This window comes from Ovis aries, chromosome 8 (assembly GCF_016772045.2).
Source record: "Ovis aries strain OAR_USU_Benz2616 breed Rambouillet chromosome 8, ARS-UI_Ramb_v3.0, whole genome shotgun sequence".
NCBI classification, from domain to species: Eukaryota; Metazoa; Chordata; class Mammalia; order Artiodactyla; family Bovidae; genus Ovis; species Ovis aries.
This window is the reverse complement of record NC_056061.1, coordinates 22,359,615-22,374,156: the sequence shown is the minus strand read 5'-3', so window position 1 is coordinate 22,374,156 and position 14,542 is coordinate 22,359,615. Positions and strand designations below refer to the sequence as shown.

At 37.6% G+C, this 14,542-nt stretch overlaps 1 pseudogene; it reads right to left on the bottom strand.

The window, feature by feature from the left end:
- Window positions 1–8,552: 8,552 nt before the first annotated feature.
- LOC114116120 (enhancer of rudimentary homolog) lies at window positions 8,553–9,463 on the bottom strand (annotated as a pseudogene).
- Between the last annotated feature and the right edge of the window lie 5,079 nt (window positions 9,464–14,542).

Below are 14,542 nucleotides of genomic sequence, written 5' to 3'. Positions count from 1 at the left end.
TCCTTGGAAGAAAAACTATGACCAACCTAGACAGCGTATTAAAAAGCAGAAACACTACTTTGTCAACAAAGGACTACAAAGCTATGGTTTTTCTGGTAGTCATGTACAGATGTGAGTATTGGACCATAAAGAAGGCTGAATGCTGGAGAATTGATGCTTTCAAACTATGGTGCTGGAGAAGACTCTTGAGAGTCCCCTGCCAGGAGATCCAACCATTAAATATTAAAAGAAATCAACCCTGAATAATCATTGGAGAGATTGATTCTGAAGCTCCAATTCTCTGGCCACCTGATGCGAAGAGCCAACTCATTGGAAAAGACCCAGATGCTGAGAAAGATTGAGGGCAGGAGAAGAGGGTGACAGAGGATAAGATGGTTGAATTGCATCACCAACTCAATGGACATGAGTTTGAGCAAACTCCAGGAATTAGAGAAGGACAGGGAGGCCTGGTGTACTGCAGTCCATGGGGCTGCAAAATGTTGGACACAATTTAGCAACTTAACAACAACAAAACTTATTTATCACTTTCTTCCATGTGTAATAGAATTTCATATAACCTTATCTATTAAGAAAAATGCTAACTGCTAATAAAGCAAATACTTCAAGTAATGTTTACTTTGGAATATATATTTTAAAATTAACTTATTTTAAAAATATGGAGATGTTTCACCAATGAAAAATTTTTCCATTTGAAACTTCCTTTCTTCTTTTCTGTGCATATTCTATGGAGTTTTACTACTTAATATTATAGACTTTCATCTTTATAACTAAATTCACCTCATTAAAATCCAGAGAATGCCCTGCATTTTATCAGTGATTTAGGGGGAAAATTCATTACTAAGTAAAACTAAGAGTCAGCAAATTACAGATGTAGCTTTTTTCCCACAACAAACTTCAATTTGAAGACAGTGTTAAGTCTGCAGCTGCTGCTGCTGCTAAGTCGCTTCAGTCGTGTCCGACTCTGTGCAACCCCATAGACGGCAGCCCACCAGGCTCCAACCATCCCTGGGATTCTCCAGGCAAGAACAGTGGAGTGGATTGCCATTTCCTTCTCCAATGCATGAAAGTGAAAAGTGAAAGTGAAGTCGATCAGTCATGTCCAACTCTTAGTGACCCCATGGACTGTGGCCCACCTGACTCCTCTGTCCATGGGATTTTCCAGGCAAGAGTACTGGAATGGGGTGCCATTGCCTTCTCCAGTATTAAGTCTAATTTGCTTTAATTTACTTGGAAGTCAGATTTTTAGGAGCACATCATTCTTGTAAGGAAAGTAATTTCAGGACTATTTGGGATTATCAGCCAGTCAGGAGCTGTGCACACCTTACAATGGCTCCATCAACTTTCTATGGACCTGATGTCAGTGGGCATCTTACAGTGATGGTCTCGAACATGGTTACTGATTGAGAAGAAAAAAATCTTCTGCAGATAAAAATTTGGAAATTTTCTCTTTCTACTTTTGTTTAATCTCCAAATTATTTAAGCCAAAATCATGTTGGGTATCTCCAGTATTTTCAGTAGAGAAAATGTTCTCTAGCCAAAGCTCTGTGCATATTTGGATTTATGTATCAATGGCAAGAGGCATACCTCGGCTCCAACCTTGAATGACTATAATTACTGGCAAAAACAGTGACTGAGTTGTGCCATAATAAGTACCCTGAGAAGTATTTGCTGCCTAGGTGGACATTACAGAAGTGCTTTTATTAGTTGATATCACCTAGTCCTTAGGATAACTCAGCATTAATAGGGACAGATCAAAAGTAGTATTATAATATTAGATATACATCTGAGTCTTTCAAAATTGATTTTAAGTCCTGCTTGTCTTCTCACAGATCCAGTAGAATCATGAGATAACAAGCAGGATTTAATGTGTATTCTATTATACATTTTTAAATTCTGTTATACATTCTATTGGGCTTCCTAGGTGGGGCTAGTGGCAAAGAACCTGCCTGCCAATGAAAGAGAAATAGGAAACATGGGTTTGATCCTTGGGTTGGAAGATTCCTTGGAGGAGGGCATGGCAATCCACTTCTGTATCCTTGCCTGGAGAATCCCATGGACAGAGGAGCTTGGCATACTACAGTCCACAGGGTCACAAAGAGTCAGACATGACTGAAGCAACTTAGCATGCACACATAGCATTTATTATACATTTAATTCTATTTTACATTTTTAATTCTATGATACATTTCTCTCTCTTCTATCAACAAAATTTAACCTCCAATATAGACCAGGGAGAACTTGGCATATATAATAAAATAAAATGTATTTCTTAGCCATGTAATAATTATCTGAAAGAGCATAAAATATCCATTGATATTATTATGAATGAGGTAACAAAAGGTGTATCAGTCAGCTTACCAGCAATAAAGGTACAGTAGCTAGATCAAAATTATTCTGGGTGCTTTAATATCCAATATCTTGTGCAGAGGGAGTGGTCATTTAGCTTTTTAACTTGAAATAGTTATTGAGAATCAATTAGGTACCAATCATTGAGTTAGAGACTACAGGTATGACTACAAAACCAGTTCTGATTTAAAGCCTATCTTGGATTACAGGTAAATAAAGATACAGTTGGAATTCAATGTGATTGGGTTTTGAACAGTGAGTAGGACTGTATTGTAAACCATTGCAAATGCTCAGTCTTCTGGATTCATGAAGCCCCCTAGTTGAAGAACATATAACCAGAGTTCCTAAAGAAAGAGATCTGGGGTACAGATATATCAAAGTCTTACAAAATACAAAAGAAGAGTGTAGAACCTTTGCATACTTATCAGTAGTTCAACATGACATACACACAGAATAACTGAGAATGGGAAAGAGGATAATTTTTTAAAAAGAGATGAAATGAGAAGAATTAATATCAGCTAACTGGATCTAAGGCAATGCCAAAGAATGCTCAAACTACCACACAATTGCACTCATCTCACACACTAGTAAAGCAATGCTCAAAATTCTCCAAGCCAGGCTTTAGCAATATGTGAACCATGAACTTCCAGATGTTCAAGCTGGTTTTAGAAAAGGCAGAGGAACCAGAGATCAAATTGCCAACATCCACTGGGATTATGGAAAAAGCAAGAGAGTTCCAGAAAAATATCTATCTCTTCTTTATTGACTATGCCAAAGCCTTTGACTGTGTGGATCACAAAACTGTGGGAAATCCTGAAAGAGATGGGAATACTAGACCACTTGACCTGCCTCTTGAGAAACCTATATGCAGGACAGAAAGCAACAGTTAGAACTGGACATAGAACAACAGACTGGTTCCAAATAGGAAAAGGAGTATGTCAAGGCTGTATGTTGTCACCCTGCTTATTTAACTTATACGCAGAGTACATCATGAGAAACACTGGACTGGAAGGAACACAAGCTGGAATCAAGATTGCCAGGAGAAATATGAATAACCTCAGATATGCAGATGACACCACCCTTATGGCCGAAAGTGAAGAGGAGCTAAAAGCCTCTTGATGAAAGTGAAAGAGGAGAGTGAAAAAGTTGGCTTAAAGCTCAACATTCAGAAAACGAAGATCATGGCATCTGGTCCCATCACTCCATGGGAAATAGATGGGGAAACAGTGGAAACAGTGTTAGACTTTATTTTCGGGGGCTGCAAAGTCACTGCAGATGGTGACTGCAGCCATGAAATTAAAATGCGTTTACTCCTTGAAAGAAAAGTTATGACCAACCTAGATAGCATATTGAAACTTAGAGACATTACTTTGCCAACAAAGGTCCATCTAGTCAAGGCTATGGTTTTTCCAATGGTCATGTATGGATGTGAGAGTTGGACTGTGAAGAAAGCTGAGCACCAAAGAATTGATGCTTTTGAACTGTGGTATTGGAGAAGACTCTTGAGAGTCTCTTGGACTGCAAGGAGATCCAGCCAGTCCATTCTGAAGGAGATCAACCCTGGGTGTTCTTTGGAAGGAATGATGCTGAAGCTGAAACTCCAGTACTTTGGCCACCTCATGCAAAGAGTTGATTCATTGGAAAAGACTCTGATGCTGGGAGGGATTGGGGGCAGGAGGAGAAGGGGACGACAGAGGATGAGATGGCTGGATGGCATCACGGACTCAATGGACGTGAGTCTGAGTGAACTCTGGGAGTTGGTAATGGACAGGGAGGCCTGGTGTGCTGCGATTCATGGGGTTGCAAAGAGTCGGACACCACTGAGTGACTGAACTGAACTGAACTGGATCTAACACTATAAAATAAGCACACTTAGTGTAATTTAGTCAATATCTGCTCTTGACTAAGTATTTGAACAAGATATATTAATTATCCATTTGATCAATTCTAGAGATTGTCTCAGAGAAGGCAATGGCACCCCACTCCAGTACTCTTGCCTGGAAAATCCCATGGATGGAGGAGCCTGGTGGGCTGCAGTCCATGGGGTCACTAAGCATTGCACACGATGGAAGCAACTTAGCAGCAGCAGCAGCAGAGATTGTCTAAGAGAAAAATATATACATATGCTGCATGTGGACAAATCCATAATAACATTTACATCTGAAATATTCTCTGGGTTTTCTCAAATTTAAATGTAGTTCCTATTTGATTAAAAAAAAAATCAGTGAATGTGTAAAATGGCAAAGTGAACATGTCCTCCCCAAATGAATACATCTTTCTCTTAATTCATACAAATATACACAAAATTGAAGGCACAAATATGGGATTATATAATAATTATTTGACTTTTTTCTTTCATATATCAGCACATATAGATCTATTTTGGTCCTTTATGCTTATACAATATGTTCTATGATTTTAATGAAGAATTCTTATTCCCTTTTTCTTGATCTCATAACTTCGGTTCCTACTCTGCCCATACTCTCTTTCCTGAAATTCAAATAATATGGTAATTTGTGTGTTTGTGCATGTGTGAATGACTAGTTTCATCTAAAGGGTTGAATTATATAAGCAGATGAATGAATTTTCACTTCTTAAATATTATTTCCTTGTAAAGAGGTATAATATTAGTGTTTATATATGTTTCATTTGCCTAGCAACTGTCAAATATAATATTCAAAATGAATTTATATGTCAATTTTACTTTATCAACCTTAATGTGGACATATATTTACTGGATATATACACAGTATACATATGTACATATATATATATGCTTTATAAAGTTGACATTCATTATAAATATTACATTTGAAAATTGTTGAACAAATAAAATATTTGGAACACTAATATGACATAATTTTATATATAAAATTATACCCATTTTAAATATAATATATAAATAAATAATAGAAAAATAATATAAATAATACTGTCTACTCTCAGATGACTAAGCTATATTAAAGCATATCTGTATACACACTTACCTTAGCATCATTTTCTTTGCTATACTGATTTTCATAAGAATCACATTCTGTGGTAGAGTGTTAATATTTACTTCACAGCTCTTATTCCCCTGATGAAAGTTTTCTGAAGAATTAATCAATTCTAAAAGCAGGCGTAATACACTTGCAGGGTATTCATATTAACATCTCCTTCACCCTTTGACTTTTGGGCTAATTACACTCATGATCCTTCTCTCTATGGACACCTTGAACTCAATGATTTTGAGTGAGTATGTTTGTTTCACTTTTCTTTTTTCAATTTTTCTGTTTTAATTTTTTTTCCATTTTTTGGACAAGTTTAAAAAGCATATCTATAAAATGTTAAGAGCACCTTACTTTTAAAGCATTTATTGTTAATGAGGGTATTATATAAGAAGCTTAAAAATCATGGGGTTTAATAAAATTCAAATGTACTTCTATATCTGGTTTAGAAACTGACTCATTTGCAGGTGCAATGTTACATTCATGGGCACTGTTATTTTTAACTAAGAATTTACTCTTTTTTTCCATTTGTCCTCTTCATCTAATAATTATACTTCCATTTTCTAAATTTAGGAAGTTGTTAAAAAGCTTCAATGATTAAGAAAAATTTCCACTGCAAAGGTAATATATTATCATAAACCTTGTAACATTAATATCTGTAATAAAATAACAACACCAATAAACATTTGCATAACTTTCTGTATCATGCAAAGTACCAATGTATTATGTCAGCAGATCCAAATATTAACCTGTTAATATGTAAAATCAACGACATTTGCAGATACTGAAATCAGGAGCCACAGACATTCAGTTCAGTTCAGTTCAGTCGCTCAGTCATGTCCGACTCTTTGAGACCCCATGAATCACAGCACGCCAGGCCTCCCTGTCCATCACCAACTCCCAGAGTTCACTCAGACTCACGTCCATTGAGTCAGTGATGCCATCCAGCCATCTCATCCTTTGTCGACCCCTTCTCCTCCTGCCTCCGATCCCTCCCAGCATCAGAGTCTTTTCCAAGGAGTCAACTCTTCGCATGAGGTGGCCAAAGTACTGGAGTTTCAGCTTTAGCATCATTCCTTCCAAAGAAATCCCAGGGCTGATCTCCTTCAGAATGGACTGGTTGGATCTCCTTGCAGTCCAAGGGACTCTCAAGAGACCTTAAGTCCTCCAAATAACTATTCGACAAGAGAAAAAACTACAAAATAATATCTGTTCCCCAAGAATTTTTCCATTTTCAAAATTCTCCAAACTCTTTGCCTATCATAGCTTTCTCTGAGGAAAACTTTTATATTTCCCTAATGAAACTCTTAACTTTACTACCAATTATGAAGTCACAATACCCATATATAGGACCAATCAATGTACACTTAAGATGTACAAAGTACACACATACACTCATATATATATATATATATATATATATATATATATATATACACACACACATACAGCACTTACTGTGTGGCAGGAATGATTCAGCTAGAGAAGTTTATAAAAATTGCAGTTCTTATACTTAGGGGTTCTGTGGTAGCTCAGCTGATAAAGAATCTGCCTGCAATGCGGATTTGCAATTTGATTTCAAATTTCAGGTTCATATCCTGGGTGGGGAAGATTCCCTGGAGAAGGGAAAGTTTATCTACTCCAGTATTCTGGCCTCTTTTCTTTAACTAAAGATAATCATGATGATGTGATCACTCACCTGGAGCCAGACATTCTGGAATGTGAAGTCAAGTGGGCCTTAGAAAGCATCATTACAAACAAAGTAGTGGAGGTGATGGAATTCCAGTTGAGCTATTTCAAATCCTAAACGATGATACCATGAAAGTGCTGCACACAATATGCCAGCAAGTTTGGAAAACTCAGCAGTGGCCAAAGGACTGGAAAAGATCAGTTTTCATTCCAATTCCAAAGAAAGGAAATGCCAAAGAATGCTCAAACTACTGCACAATTGAACTCATCTCACATGCTAGTAAAGTAATGCTCAAAATTCTCCAAGCCAGGCTTCAGCAATATGTGAACTGTGAATTTCCAGATGTTCAAGCTGGTTTTAGAAAAGGCAGAGGAACCAGAGATCAAATTGCCAACATCCACTGGATCATTGAAAAGGCAAGAGAGTTCCAGAAAAACATCTCTGCTTTATTGACTATGCCAAAGCCTTTGACTGTGTGAATCACAATAAACTGTGGAAAATTCTGAAAGAGATGGGAATACCAGACCACATGACATGCTTCTTGAGAAACCTGTATGCAGGTCAGGAAGCAACAGTTAGAACTGGACATGGAACAACAGACTGGTTCCAATTAGGAAAAGGTGTACGTCAAGGCTGTATATTGTCACCCTGCTTATTTAACTAACATGCAGAGTACATCATGAGAAATGCTGGGCTGGAAGAAGCACAAGCTGGAATCCAGATTGATGGGAGAAATATGAATAACCTCAGATATGCAGATGACACCACCCTTATGGCAGAAAGTGAAGAGGAACTAAAAAGGCTCTTGATGAAAATGAAAGAGGAGAGTGAAAAAGTTGGCTTAAAGCTCAACATTCAGAAAGCAAAGATTATGGCACCTGGTCCCATCACTTCATGGGAAATAAATGGGGAAACAGTGGAAACTGTGTTAGACTTTATTTTTCTGGGCTCCAAAATCATGGCAGACGGTGACTGCAGCCATGAAATTAAAAGACACTTACTGCTTGGAAGGAAAGTTATGACCAACCTAGATAGCATATTCAAAAGCAGAGACATTACTTTGCCAACAAAGGTCCATCTAGTCAAGGCTATGGTTTTTCCAGTACTCATGTATGGATGTGAGATTTGGACTGGGAAGAAAGTTGAGCACCAAAGAATTCATGCTTTTGAACTGTGGTGTTGGAGAAGACTCTTGAGAGTCCCTTGGACTGCAAGGAGATCCAACCAGTCCATTCTGAAGGAGATCAGCCCTGGGATTTCTTTGGACGGAATGATGCTGAATCTGAAACTCCAGTACTTTGGCCACCTCATGGGGAGAGTTGACTCATTGGAAAAGACTTTCATGCTGGAAGGGATTGGGGGCAAGAGGAGAAGGGGACGGCAGAGGATGAGATGGCTGGATGGCATCACTGACTCGATGGCCGTGAATCTGAGTGAACTCTGGGAGTTGGTGATGGACAGGGAGGCCTGGCGTGCTGTGATTCATGAGGTCACAAAGAGTCAGACACAACTGAGCAACCAAACTGAGCTGAACTGAAAGAATATTTATTTGTTTTTTACAGAGACTTTATCTTGAGAATATAACTAAACTGTGCCACTGCCCCCTATCCCAATCTGAAGAAAGATTAGTACATATCAAGCAGGTATGAACAGTTTGAGGGACTGGAACCAACATTAGCTGACAAAAACCAACTTCCATCTAAATCATCATAAAAATGTATAAGTAAAAAATGGGGGGTGTGGTCAAACGGGGTTTCGGATTGAACAAGATCATCACCCTTCATCTAATACATTCAGTTCTGGCTAGGGCATACCAAAATGGAAACAGGATAACTATAATACAAAACTTGCACAACAGCGCACTGTCCACACCTGTGTTCCAAGCCCACTCCCGTTCCCGTAATGCTTCCAAATGTCCCAGCCTGTTGGGCCTGTTGATGAAAGAGCATGTAGATCTTCTCTTTATTCCAGTCTTTGTCATAAGGCTGGTATGTCTGGATATCAGCTCAGTAAGCAAGGCAGATGCCAGGTCATCAATAAAATCAAACAACTGATTGATATCATATGGGATAGAGAGGCTTTGGGGATTCATTCTCTTCAGATGTTCTTCATAATTTTATAAACACCTTCCATACACTCATTGATAGATTCATAGTCAGCCTAACTTCTGCCTTCTGGCCTCTTGGTAAGCTATACCTGCAAGATGGTGTGGGACATCGCGCCAAAGTCTTCCCCTGCACCCGATGCAGACTCTGCCACCCCACACAAGCTTCCCTGCATGGCTGCCAACAGCCAATACTCCAGTACTCTGGCCTCGAGAATTCCATGGACTGTATAGTCCAGGGGTCGGAAAGAGTCAGACAAGACTGAGCGACTTTCAAGTGTCAATCTACTGAAGAAGGTGGAACCATAGGAAAATAATTTTATACATGTTATGATAATGTAGGAGTCTGACAGAGAAACGTGGGCTTTTTGAAGTGCAAGTGAATTCAAAAGGAACATCTTCCCAAAGGCTAAAAGACAGAAAAAAATATTTCTTTTAGTTTGGCAATCTATCATAGCCAACGTGACTATATACCTTGTCAGTTACTAATTAGTATCTAGAACAACAGGCATAAACTGGGACTTTCCTGTGTAAACCCAGGCTTATGGTGGCCCTAATTTCCTCCAGAGAGAAAGACTATAGTACAAACAAGACTTACTATACTTACTATAGTATAAACAAGAGCAATACCATTCTATTTCTTCTCAGAAGTCACTCTGACATCACTATCCCATGTATCATGTAATGCTATCACACTGCTCATTTATTCAAGACAAAATCTCAGGATCACTCTAGACCTTCCCTATCTGCTCCATAGCTCCGATTATAATATAAAACATCTAGAACATATCTGCTGTTTTGTTCCATCACAATTGTCATGACTCTGAATGGGATCTTCTCATCTTATCCCTAGGCTTTTTCAGTACCTCCTAATAAGTCTCCTTTACTTCTGCCCATTATTCTCCATAAGAACCCAGATTAAATTACTTACAATCCATATGTAGCATGGTATTCACGGGAACTCTAGGTTCAGTATATATACACTGACTGGTACATAGGCTTCTCCTGATTTGCCCCACACATCAGTTTGCTTTCTAACTTGTTGCTTCTTTCTCACTCTTTATATTTCAGACTTAATATATCCCCCAATATAGATACTTATCTTCTATCTCTGATTTTTCTATATGCTGATTCCTCTGCATATGCTTTAAATACAAAAGTTCTCATTTATAATAGTAATCCAAGATGACACAGAGATGGATGACAAAGGGGATAGTGCAGAGAGGAGGAAGGAGGTATTTTAAAATAATTTAGGCAAACTTTAAATTTGGAAAACTCAGCAGTGGCCACAGGACTGGAAAAGGTCAGTTTTCATTCCAATCCCAAAGAAAGGCAATGACAAAGAATGCTCAAACTACCACACAGTTGCTCTCATCTCACATGCTAGTAAACTAAGGCTCAAAATTCTCCAAGCCAGGCTTCAGCAATACATGAACCATGAACTTCCTGATGTTCAAGCTGATTTTAGAAAAGGCAGAGGAACTAGAGATCAAATTGCCAACATCCGCTAGATCATGGAAAAAGCAAGAGAGTTTTAGAAAAACATCTATTTCTGCTCTATTGACTATGCCAAAGCCTTTGACTGTGTGGATCACAATAAACTGTGGACAATTCTGAGAGAGATGGGAATACCAGACCACATGACATGCTTCTTGAGAAACCTGTATGCAGGTCAGGAAGCAACAGTTAGAACTGGACATGGAACAACAGACTGGTTCCAAGTAGCAAAAGGAGTACGTCAAGGCTGTATATTGTCACCCTGCTTATTTAACTTATATGCAGAGTACATCATGAGAAACACTGGACTGGAAGGAACACAAGTTGGAATCAAGATTGCCGGGAGAAATATGAATAACCTCAGATACGCAGATGACACCACCCTTATGGCAGAAAACGAAGAGGAGCTAAAAAGCCTCTTGATGAAAGTGAAAGAGGAGAGTGAAAAAGTTGGCTTACAGCTCAACATTCAGAAAACGAAGATCATGGGTCCCATCACTTCATGCGAAATAGATGGGGAAACAGTGGAAAGGGTCAGACTTTATTTTGGGGGGCTCCAAAATCACTGCAGATGGTGACTGTAGTGAAATTAAAAGACGCTTACTCCTTGGAAGAAAAGTTATGACCAACCTAGATAGCATATTCAAAAGCAGAGATATTACTTTGCTGACTAAGGCCCGTCTAGTCAAGGCTATGGTTTTTCCAGTAGTCATGTATGGATGTGAGATTTGGACTGTGAAGAAGGCTGAGCGCTGAAGAATTGATGCTTTTGAACTGTGGTGTTGGAGAAGACTCTTGAGAGTCCCTTGGACTGCAAGGAGATCCAACCAGTCCATTCTGAAGGAGATCAGCCCTGGGATTTCTTTGGACAGAATGATGCTAAAGCTGAAGCTCCAGTACTTCGGCCACCTCATGAGAAGAGTTGACTCATTGGAAAAGACTTTGATGCTGGGAGGGATTGGGGGCAGGAGGAGAAGGGGACGACAGAAGATGAGATGGCTGGATGGCATCACTGACTCGATGGCCGTGAGTCTTAGTGAACTCTGGGAGTTGGTGATGGACAAGGAGGCCTGGTGTGCTGCGATTCATGGGGTTGCAAAGAGTCGGACACGACTGAGTGACTGAACTGAACTTCAGATTTAGTTCAAAATTAGAATCAGGTGGGTAATTAATCTGTTACATATTTGTTATTTATTTAGGATAGAAGAAAATCCTACATTAGATTAATTATATAATGTCTAGAATGTACCTTTAAATATTTAGGGACTGGCCTAGTGTATATGCAAGTCATTGTGTTTTAACTGTTAAAAAAAAATGAAACTGCTCTACAAAACATAAATTTAACTATCCCATGAAGGTAACAGATTTCAAACCTATTATGAAAACTTCTAAAATTTTTTTACTAGAGACTAGAGGAGAACTGCTAGTTTCATAGGTAAGGCTGAGAAATCTAAAAGTTTGTATTCTACTGTTTGCCAAACATACAAGCTGACTTCACAGGCTACGTGACTACAAATGTGTTTCTGGCATAAGCTCCCTTTTGAAAACTCTGAAAGCCAAATTTACCATCCTCAGCTGAGATTAGAAGCCATAGAGGGCATCAAGAGCACCTGTGACCTTGGAGAAAAAAAAAAAAAACTCACTGTTGAAATGAAAGGCAGGGAGTCACCTTTGAACCTTGAAAAGCTTGAAAGAAATACTGAAAATCATGAGCGCTATTATTCTCTAACAAAACAAACCAAAACCATCAAACTATACTAGTACATATCTACATCAAACTTTTAGTAAATTAATGAAAATCCAAACTTTACATTGAATCACATCACTTTGTTGTACAGCTGGTAAGTTGTGTCTGACTCTTTGCAACCCCAGGTACTGCAGCATGCCAGGATTCCTCGTTCATCACTATCTCACATCGCTTTAAAATATTGATTATAAGTTGAAGAAATGAATTAGAAAGTGTGCCCTTGACTGTGAATCTCTAATATACCAAGATGAAATATGCTCAAAGCCATAAATGCAAGAAGTCAGCCTAACTTTCATATCAAAGTATTTTGATGTTGAGTCATATGGAATTTTGGTGATCACATACTCTATGAGCCAATGATTTATTTTTGCCCTTCTTTTCTATTACAAGACACACTGCAGTTGTCTTCCCATAGTCCTGGTTTGTTTATATTAGCCAAAACTTGAAAAACGACCAAGTGATGCACCAAGTAATGAATGAATATACTAGTTGTGGTCCATCCATAGAGTGGAACATTTACTCAGCTATGCAAATGAAAGAATTACTGATACGGGCAACAGCATAAGTGAAGTTCAAGAAAGAACACAGAAAGAAAAATGGATTTGAAAGAACAGTGAATGAATACTTCTCAAATTTGATGAAAGTTTAAACTTACACATTGTTAATAAGTTCAGTTTATCTCAAGTAAGAAAATGTGAAGAAAACAATACCTTGACATATCCTGAATGAATCACTTAATATAAAGGTAAAGAAAAAATGTTAAAGGTATCCAAATAAAACTGACATATTGCATACCTGGGTGCTTATATAGAAGACAAAAATAAAATAATAAATCCTCATCATAATCAATGCAGATATGAATACAACTTTAAAGTGATAAAAGAAATAAAATAGCTTTTCAATCAAGAATTTATACCCAAACATATTATTCTTCAAAATACAAAGATATTTTAGATTTTTAAAAAATGGTAGAATTTACTACCAGCAGATCTGCAGTAAAAGAACTGTCAAAGGAAGCTTTTTAGGATGAAGTAAAATGATACCAAATAAAAAATCAGATCTATAGAAAGGAATGGCATTATCCAAAATTATATGTGGATAAATATTGAGATTATCTACAGTTGTAAATTGTTTAATAAGGCAAGGAAGAATAGCAAATATATCTACCTAGCACCCTCTTAACTGGTCTTTGTATCTTTTCCAGAGTGTATTTTTCTTCAGCCTAATACATTCACTTGGAAATAAATTTCAAAACTTAGCTAAATAAGCCTTTATCAATTTCTTCAAATAAGCATTTGTTTTACAATTACTAACTTCCCTAACTAAATGGTAAAAGATAAAACAGGTATTTTCTTTTCCAAAAAAATACTTAAATATTGAAACATTATTATAATAGAACATAGCATGTTATATTATTGATATAATAATATATTATATATTAACATATAATCAGGAAATTACAAAAAAATTTGTTATTATTAACTTTTTAAAATAGCCTGTACCCATTTAAGACAAAGGTATTGAAAAAGCCCAAATTATATTTAGGAAAGTCTTTAGGAATAGCAAATCTCTGTAAGAAAATATGCAATGTCAAGATTCAGGTTATCCTACATAAAATTTAGAAAGTACATAAAATGCAAGCTACATAAGAATATACAGTCAGGCCTTCTATATCCACAGGTTCAGCCAACCTAGGATTTCAATCTACAATTGGTTGAACCCCCAGAATCATTACCTGCAGATAAGAATAAATGGAAGAGCAAATGTGCTCTGCCATGTTATAGAAGGGACTTGAACATCTGAGGAATTTGATATATGTGAGGATCAAGAATTCACCTGCCAATGCAGGAGACTCAGGAGACATGGGTTCAATACCTGGGTCAAGAAGATCCCCTGGAGGAGAAAGTGAAAATCTGCCCCAGCATTCTTGCCTGGACAATCCCACTGACAAAGGAGCCTGGCAGGTTGCGGTTTTGGGGATAGCAAAGAGTCAGACACAACTGAGTGACTGAGTAAGTATGCAGGCACGAGGATCCTAGAATGAATGCCCCATGGATATCAAGGGGATTGTGCTTTTCATAGTCATAGTATATTAATTATATTATGTATACAATATATATTATTGTGTAATTATAATAATCATTCTATTTAGTCAGAAAATTTGTACAAAT